This window comes from Chrysochloris asiatica, unplaced genomic scaffold (genome assembly GCF_000296735.1).
Source record: "Chrysochloris asiatica unplaced genomic scaffold, ChrAsi1.0 scaffold00187, whole genome shotgun sequence".
In the NCBI taxonomy this organism is placed as follows: Eukaryota; Metazoa; Chordata; class Mammalia; order Afrosoricida; family Chrysochloridae; genus Chrysochloris; species Chrysochloris asiatica.
In genome coordinates, this window is record NW_006408705.1 from 333,111 (window position 1) to 343,028 (window position 9,918).

A 9,918-nucleotide genomic window follows, 5' to 3' on the forward strand; every position below is an offset into this window, starting at 1 on the left:
CCAAATCATATTTTATTTAATTTTTATTCTTTTGTTCAAATGTTATTCAATATCTTAATTTGAAATACATTGACATCTTTGAAAGTCATTTATTTTAGTTCTCTTCAAAGCAAAGTATGATGAGACAATCTGCTTTCAATATTATTTTGAAAGGTTAGCACTTGAATTCAGGAAAGGATTAGAATTGCTATAATATGATGTGAATGTTTTCTATTCAGATTTTTTCAGGTAAGCCCAAAATTTGTATTTTAAAAACCCATGTTTTCTGTTATTACTTACTCTCCTCCTGTTTCTATGTAAGAAAAACCTTTTTTGTGAATCTACCCATGTCCCAGAGTCTTGGTGTGGCACTGCAGGATAATGCACTGAACTTCAAGGTCAGTTTGAACTGCAAGGCAGATGCTTCAAACCCACTAGCCACTCTTCACAAATCCTATACAGGATCACTATGAGTCAATACTTACTCAATGGCACTTAACAACAACAACAAACCCATGTTCTATTACAAAGTTAAATACAAATTCTTTAAACAGTTTTAGACTTTATTTTACTTAAACTTGGCATAATTTCTTTATAATTTTGAACCTATGGCAAATTTTAATTACTATAAAGTTGACATTAATCAAAATTATATAGATATGTTGTCAAAAAGAAATTCAGGGTTGGATCTGTGAAAAAGGATGTTCTAATTATACACAAACCTAGTATGTCTTAGATCATGAGTGGGGGTAGGTGGTGTTTACTCACAGCAAATTTTCAGGACAACATGACAGGACTTCAGCAGCAAGCTAGCAGCAATCTTGAAGGAAAGGAAGGTATTAGAAACCAAAACATGGTAAACTAGCCAATCATACCATATGCCCCAAAAGTAAGAATAAAGATTAAAATATTATCAGTATATAAGCAGACAGAAAAGACCCTAGAAGACCAAGTATTTGAAGGCAAAGTAAGATTGTAATTCAAGTTCAAGTCAATGGATTAGGATTTGAATAGCTAACTAATTGTCATAGAACTGTCTCCAATTCCTGATGACCCAATGCATGTCACAGTAGAACTATGATCCATAGAATTTCCAATGACTTACTTTTCTGAAGCATATTACCAGGACTTTCTTCTGAGGCAACTCACAGAGTATGTGAAATGACAAAACTTAAGTAAGCAAGAAAAGTATTAACTGTACAACTCAAGGACACCAAATATGGTACCTCAACTTACGTTGTTTTTGTTAAGCCCCGTCGAATTGGTTTCAATTCATAGGGACACTGTCAGGGATTCCAATGAGAGGCTAATGAGTTTGAACCACCAACCTTGTGGGTCAAACTGACCTTGCAGTCCAGTACTTTGTCCGACAGTGCCACACCAGGATCTATATGATCTCTGGATTAGTCAGTTTTCTCACCAACATAACACATATCTCACAAGAAAGCTTTGGAATGACATCTTTTAAAAATGCCAATATTTACATAGCATATTATACAGGTGATGGTGGTGGTTATTATGTGTCATAGAGTCAGTTCTGATTCATAGCAACACTGTAGAAGATTTGTGAGGCTATAAATCTTTATAGGGGCAGAAAGCTCATCTTTCTCCCGCAGAATGTCTGGCAGTTTCGAGCTACAGACCTTGAGATAAGCAGCCCAAGTCATAACCACTATTCTACCAGAGGTCTTTATATCATACATGCTGTTGTTAAGTGACATTGAGTTGATTCTGACCCATAGCAACCCTGTATAGGGATCCAGGAAGCAGCTGGTGATCTTAAGCACCAACCTTGCAGTTCAAACAACTTTGCAGTCTGATGCATTAGCCCACAGTGCCATACTATACATTGTTGCTGTGGTTGCTAAGTGCCATTGAGTGGGTTTTAAATAAATGTCAGATTTTTTTGTTTTTCATGTTTCCTCTAAGACACAAGCAGAAAGTATAAGGGGATCAGAATCACTGGACAAAGCATGGAGGAGACCAAAATCAATATAATGAGGTTTGTATCTCAGATACTCTAGATTGAGTTGTGTCACCCGAAATAAACAAACAAACAAACAAACAAATAAATAAATAAATAAATAAATAAATAAATATTTTAGACTGCTAACTCATGTGCATGCAAATATGACCATGTTTAAAAATAGGAATTTTCTCTTGTTATGTTAGTGAGATCAGACCACCGTGGGTATGTCCTAAACCTCATCACTTCTGAATTATAAAACAAGTAAAACAGACACAGAAACAGACACCAAATAATGCCAAAGAATAGCAATAAATGCTAAGGAACACTTTGTTTTAAGGACCCAGGGAAAGAATAGACAGTCAGGGCCTTCATTTGGAATTTTAGCCTCTGGAACTATGAAAAAGTAAATTTCTGTTCTTTAAAGTAAAGTTGTGTTTGTTCTTTTATTGTTGCAGCAACATTAAGTAAAATGGACCCATCATTTTTGTTGGCTCCTGTGTTAGAAGCCAATGCTAGCATGATTCCCCAAAGCCCTGCAAGCAGGTGGACATCAGTGAGAAAATTGGATAAGGGGATAAAAGCTGGATTGTCTGGGTGGGAAAAGGTGGACTCTAAAATGGGAAATTACTCAAAAACTAAAATGTTTAAATCATCTGAGATGTGTTTCTCTACTCTCTTAGATATTTACAAAGCCATGAAAACACTAAAGCTTTGGCAATATTCCTGCAAAGCAATGTAATTGCTACAGACCTTCATGAAGAAACTTTCATATTTCCACTGGCTCAGGGCTTCCACAGAGAATCATTTCCCTGCAGTTCTCCATTAACCCGACACAATCTTCTGTGTTTGGTGTATAATTACCACTGCCTAGCAAAAGGAGGCTTTAGTTTTTAACCCCAGGGACCACTGGGTTCTATATAAGTATAAATTACATTAGTTCAAGTTCTGTGTCCTAATAGAATTTTTCTCTCATATGCTTAACATTACCTTTGTAAGCAGACAAAGAACTGTGGCATATAGGGTATGCAATTGATTCAATGCCACATCAGTAACATATAGTAGAGGCAGTATTACAATTGTGACCTGTCTGACTAATTTTCTCATAAATGAAGGAAACAAAGGAGGGAAGGAAGAAAGAAAGAATGGAGAGGCAAAAGGAGACAGAATTCTCAGTTAATGTCACCCAATACTTGACTTGAGAGTTGTCATTATTTGCATCTTCTGTTAGAATAAACTATTTAAAGTCTATGTCTATTATCTTAAGTTCCCTGGCCAGTACCTAAGCCACACCTGCATTCCTTATTTCCAAGTTAGCTTTTAATTTCCATATTTCTCCAAAAGATGATCTTGGACATAACAGAAAATTTTGGAAAACTTCTGAATCAGCCTGCAGTAGCATCTCCACACTTGGTGCTAAGCTATAAAATAACTAGTTTTGTCTTGAAATCATTACATGTGACAAGCTCTGAGCATTAAAAATGGATCAAATGAATACAGAGAAATAAATATAAAATCTACCAGTCATGAAATGTAAACCTAGTCAAATCAAACTAGTGACTTATTTCCTATAGGACCAACTCTGTCAGTTCAAGATTCAGTAATGTGATGCACAAGACATCACACCTTAGTACACAGAGTTAGCCAGGTGATCGATCTCAATTTCTCCCTCTCTTTCTTACTCTCACTTTTCCCCCTAAAAGGTCCAAACTAGTTGAGATCAATAGCATGTCTCTTATCTATAAACTGAAAACCACCACTCATCTGTCAGTTTGTAGTACTGCAGTGGCTTGCATATTGCTGTGATTCTGGAAGCTATGCCACTAGTATTTTAAATACCATGGTGGACAGGTTTCAGATTAGCTTGCAAACTAAGACCAACTAGGAAGACAGAGAAGGATACTACTTTCAAATATTTAGTCACTGAAAACCTTATGAATAGCAGTGGTACATAGTCAGCACCAGAATATTGAATATTGCAACATAATGAAGAGCACCAGAATATTGTCAGATACAGTACTGGAAAATGAGTTCCTCAAAATGCAACTGGGAAAGCTCTGCCTCCTTAAAGTAAATTTGACCATGATGTCATGCATGGAATAAAGCTTTTGGTACCTTCATTTGCTAATGGGGCACAACTCAAAATGAAGAGAAACAGCTGTAAAAAAGAAAGAGAGAAGAAGACTGCTATGAAGATGGATTGGCACAGTGGCAGGCCGTGGCTCAAGCGTAGCAATGATTGTGAGATTAGCACAGGTCTGGGCAGCGTTTCATTCTGTTGTGCTAGGAGTCAGTACTGACTGTACAGCACTTAAAACAACAATAAACTGAAAGGAAAATCACTATTTCAGAGTCACTTCTAGACATACATTTCTGTACAAGGGTCAACACTGCTTCATCTCTCAGTTATGGATATATTACAGGTGCAGGAAAACAAATACTAGCCTAAAATGTATTAGGAATAGTGAATAGATTTCCTTTATATTTCTATATGCACTAGTTCTAGCTTCGCCAACAGTTGTGGTTTCTGACTCCTCTACAGAATCAAGGAAACCTGAGAGATCCTCTTAGAACTTATTCAGCCCTGCACAGTCCACATTTACTTCATCCAGCACAATTTAGTCTTTCCTTGGTTTGTAGTTTGATATTTCCTATGACCTTTTATTTAAAGATCATAGTTCAATGGTTTTACAGATGGTTTTAGACAGTTGCTAAATCTAGGATTCTATAATCTAGGATTCTGTGTCAGTTTGTGCTTTCTAAAAAATACAGGTCAACCCATGATTACAGAAGGAAGTGAATTATTGTGGTAAACACTTGTAAGGGATTAAGAGAGAAGGAGCAGCAATAGGAAAGGAAAGCCTTCAGTCATTAATGCAAGAATCGTTTGTGAGATAGAAGGAAGGATTAGGTAGGAATAACTTCACATTACAGCATGGTTCTGAGAAAGTTTTAGCCAACCAGTGGAATTCGTATTTACCCACTTGAGCAATAAATATCACCACACTAGAAATGCCTAGTTCTAATACCCCAACATTGCTTCATATTGGCTGGAAGTGTGACCTGGCATGAATGCAGAATTTAAAACTGTGACATTTGGGACTCTTAATTAGTTATGTTCTACACAACAGTTTCTTTCAAAGACAGATCTAAACATGGATCCTCCATAGATGCCACATCATCCCAAAAGCCTCCAGTACATGTTCTAGATACTTTTAAAGTAAGAATAATAACTTACTGCTAAAGGCAGATTTCTATTTAACTGTGAGTGTCTGATGCAACCCATGGTCTTTTTGATCACCCTATATGCATGTGAGGAGTCCTGGTATGGTGCTGTGAGATGAGGCACTGCACCATAAGGCCAGTTTGAACCACAAGGTCGATAGTTCAAACTCACCTGTCACTCCTTGGAAACCCTATATAAGATTGCTATGAGTTAGAACATGATTCTTAACAACAACAACAACAATATCCAATGTGAAAGCTTGACAATGAAAACAAAAAAGGAATTGATACATTAAAATTGTGGTGTTGGTGAAGAATATTGAATATACTGTGGCCTTCTAGGTGAATGGACAAACCAATCTTAGAAGGAATGCAACCAGAATGCTACTTAGAAGTAAGGATGGAGAGACTTCCACTGACTTACTTCAGATACATCATCAAGAAAGAACAAATGTTAGACAAGGACACTGTCTTTGATAAAGTTGTTGTTACATGTTGCCAAGTTGGTTCCCAAACATAGTGATGCTGTATAATGTTTCTGAGACTTTAAATTTTCAGAAGCAAAAACCTCAATTTTCTCCAAGTGAGTGGTCAGTCCTCAGACTTTGTGGTTCACAGTCCTGTGCTTATCATATGGAACAAAAAGAGGGTCAGTAAAACTAGAGAAACTTCCATGAGATGGATTTTCACAATAGCAACAGCAATGAACTAAAATATACCAATGATCATGAATATGACACAAAACTGGGTGATATTTCATTGTGTTTTACATAAGGTCATCATGAGATGGCAACTACTTAATGGTAACTAAGAACAAAAAACTGCACACATGCTCCTTTTGCACATATACTCATGTTACAGAGTTGTTTTGGGGAGATCATTCAGGAACATTAACAAAAGACAGCAAGATGATTTTGTATTTATACTAGGAAATCTGTTTTAATTTGGCCATGATCAAGCAAGCATTTGGAATGAGCACTTAAAGAGCAAAAAAGTATGTAATTTGTGACTAAAAAAAAATTTAGTCATATTAACACTACATTGGTCAATATTATAATATAACATAGAGATAAGTGACATATCATAGAAATAAGAGTTTTATGATATTTCAAAAACTTTAGAGATAATTTAGTATAATCTGTTCCAATTTAAAGATGAGAACACTGTACCAGACAAGTTGTTAAGGTTTCTAAGATTACACAGCTTTCTTGGCAGAATAAGGTTATAGTTGAATAAACATCTATTTCAGCATTTGACATTGCAAGGTGACTGAAATATTGCTGAAAATAATCAACAAACTATTATGAGTGTATAATAAAATATAAAGTTCATTATATACTGTATATACATATATGTACTCATATATGATATTTAATAAACTTTTGAAGAATAGATACATGAAGAACTTTACTAAGAGTCTCATGATCTTACTAGGGAGAATAAATATTAATCTATTTAAAGAAAATGGATTGCTTTTTTATAGAGACATTCAAATTCAGGCAAAGTTATGAGCTCTCCTTCAATAGTTTAAGCAATTGATATAGATGGTAATATCTTTTAATTAAGATTCTTCTAGTCTCTTAATTTTAAGGAGCTCTGGTAGTATAGTAATTACAAGACAGACTGCTAACCTTACAGTAAGTAGTTTGAAACGACCTGTGGTTCTTTGGGAGAAAGATGACGACTTCTGTTCCCATAAAGATTTACAGCCTCAAAAACCCTAAACTGGTCGCTCTGAGTCAGAACCGGCTTCATGGCACATAACCACCACCTTCCTTAGTTTTAGATATTGTATCTTCTTGTTGTTGTTGAGTGCCCTCAAGTCGATTCCAACCCATAGCAACCCCGTATAGGGTTTCCTAGGAGTAGCTGGTAAATTTGAACCACCGATCTTGCAGTTCAAACAGCTTTGCAGTCTGGTGCATTAACCCACAGTGCCACACAAATTAAAAAGAGTGACAGTAAATCTTCATAAAAGGATGGAGAAGGCAAAAGTTCATAGATTTTAAGTCTGTTCCAATTTATCACTAAAGACAGGCCCTTTGTTTTCCAATGACCTAAGTCAAAAATTGTCCTAACTTCCCACATAAAATGCTTACTTAGTTTGTGCACAAAAGAAATATTATTGTTAGGGTGTAACTCTCAATGAATTAAAGGTAAATCTTGGACTTAGTGTAATCTGTGAGTTTAAAGGATATTATTCTAATGGGTTTATTATTGTGTTCTAGTGCCTTTGAGATTATATAGTTTAGTCCAGTTAAACCTAGTTGGATAAAGAACACAGAAATTCTGGGTACAGATGGCATAAATCCAAATCAAACAAGCTAAAGTAAAATAGGGAAATTAGGAGTTTACAATGAAACATTCATAGGGAGGCCTGACTGGATCCAGGTGCTCAGAAGATATCATCAAGAACCCATCTTCAGTTCCCCTTCTCTTTATGTTACATCTTTCTCAGGCAGGCTTTGCCCTCATGGCATTTCCTTAGAGAATCAGGCTTGCATCAACACAGCTCAAGGGCTGCAAAAAGAAAATCCTTCTTTTTTTTTTTAATTTACTCCTGGAGTGTAGGCTAACTTGAACAATAGAGCTCTCACAGAACCAGTAGCCATGGCCAAGGAAGAGCATTGTGCTAACTAGTCAATGCTGGGTAAATGAATTCAACCAATATTCCTATTGAGTAGGAATTTCACCAAATTATATTTTCTGGGAGTGAGGAAAGGATGGCTTACAGATAGACATCTGAGTAAAATTACCAAAAAAAAAGATTTGTAGATTGCAGAAGCTGGGTGGTATCTATATACTGATAATGGTGTTTATTATTGGGAGCCAGTTTTCTCAATGAGTGGGAGGTTACAAGGAAACAACGAAGGAGTCTAGAATGATTCATGTGGTGATGGATTACAGTTGGAGACATCAGTGTGAAATCATAGATTAATATCAATACCAAAAGAATCTATTGTCATCATGTTGGTTTTGACTCATGGCAACCAAAGTGCTTGTAGAACGGCTTCATAGAGTTTTGTTGGCTAGAATCTTTGCAGAAGCAGATCACCATGCCTCTTTTCTGCCAGATGGGTTTGAACTGCAATCCTATCAGTTAGTTGTTGCTGTTGTCATTGTTGAGTGCCTTCAAGTCAGTTCCATCTCATAGCAACCCTGTGTAGGGTTTCCAAGAAGTAGCTGGTGAGTTTGAATCACCAAACTTGCATTTCAAACTGACCTTTCAGTTCAGCAAATTATCCTGCAGTATGTTATCGCATGGTTGCTTATAGAAATATTTGTAGATATATGTATGTGTGTATCTGTCTACATGATAACTTAAGCCATAGAGTTTCTTCTTCTGTTAACTGAGAAGAACTAGAGGCCTGTTATGGCACTGTACAATAAGCACTAGACCACAAGGTCAGCTTGAAATCACAAGGTTAGTGTTTCCTTAGAAGCCCTATACAGGATCAATATGAGGTGGAGCCGACTCGACGGCACTTAATAACAACAATAACAGCATTATCAACAAAGATCCCTGGTGTGGTGCTGTAGAATAAGCAATGGACTGCTAACCAGTTCTCTCAGAAACCCTATATTACACAGTTGCTGTGAGTTGGAACCAAGTTGACGGCACTAAACAACAACACAGAGGTACCCCTGAAGAAAAGCATTGGCATCCATTAAGATTACAGTCATGCCCTCAACTAGATGGATTAGCTCAGTGGCAACAGCAATGGGCTCAGGTGTTGCAACAATTGTGAGGTTGGCCCAGGACAAGGCAGTGTTTCATTCTATTGTGCATAGAGTTTCTATGAGTCAGTACTGACTCGATGGCATCTAACAGCAACATTAACTGGTATGGCATTGTAGGATAAGCACTAGACTGCTAACTACAAGGTCAGCAGTTCAAACCCACCAACTGCTCCTCGGAAGCCCTATACAGGATCACAGGATCACTATGAGTCAAAACGGACTCAACAGTACTTAACAATAAGATTACTAAGTATTATCTTGATTTGCATAGTATATAACTGATTATCCTTTTTTGATGGGCAGCTTGGTTGTGTGATTTGTTTATGCTTTGTTTGTTTTTTTTTCTTTTTTAAAAAAAATATTTGTTTATGTTTTGGTAAAAAAAATTACAGTCATGAAACACTCGGGAGTAGTTCTATTTTGTAACACAGGATTTTCATGAGTCAGAATTGACTCAATGGCAGTTAACAACAGCATTAATATTATTATCATTATTGTCATTTTGGTGACTATAACTTAATATCATAGAGTTCTGTAGGTTAGAAATTTGACATTAAGTCTCACTAGGCTAAAATAAAGGTGTCAGCAGGGCTGCCTTCCTTAGGAAGGTTCGAAAGGATAGTCCATTTCCTTGCCTTTTTCCAGCATCCAGAGATCAATTTTGTTCTTTGGACCAAGCACCTCTTGCCCCATCTTCAAAGCCAGAAAAGACTGAATGAGTCCTATTCATGCTGCCATCTCTGTTGTTCTCTGCAAACTGGAAATATTCTCAGCTTCTAGAGATGCATATGACTAGATTGGATCCACCTGAATGAGCAGGATTATTTCCTCTTTTGATGATTCTTAAATTTACTCACATCTGCAAAGTCTATTTTCTATATAAGTTAGAGTTTCACACATTCTGAGGATTAAAACATGGACTTTTTTTGTGGGACTATTACTTATCTCTCCTTTGTTCTCTTTTCCATACACTTTTTTTGTTGCTGGGTTTTTTTTTTTGGTTTTTT

The 9,918-nt window shown here is 36.4% G+C and overlaps 1 pseudogene; it reads left to right on the top strand.

Moving 5' to 3' along the window:
* Nucleotides 1-766: 766 nt before the first annotated feature.
* LOC102811440 overlaps nt 767-9,918 on the top strand; it is a 14,297-nt pseudogene continuing 5,145 nt past the window's right edge.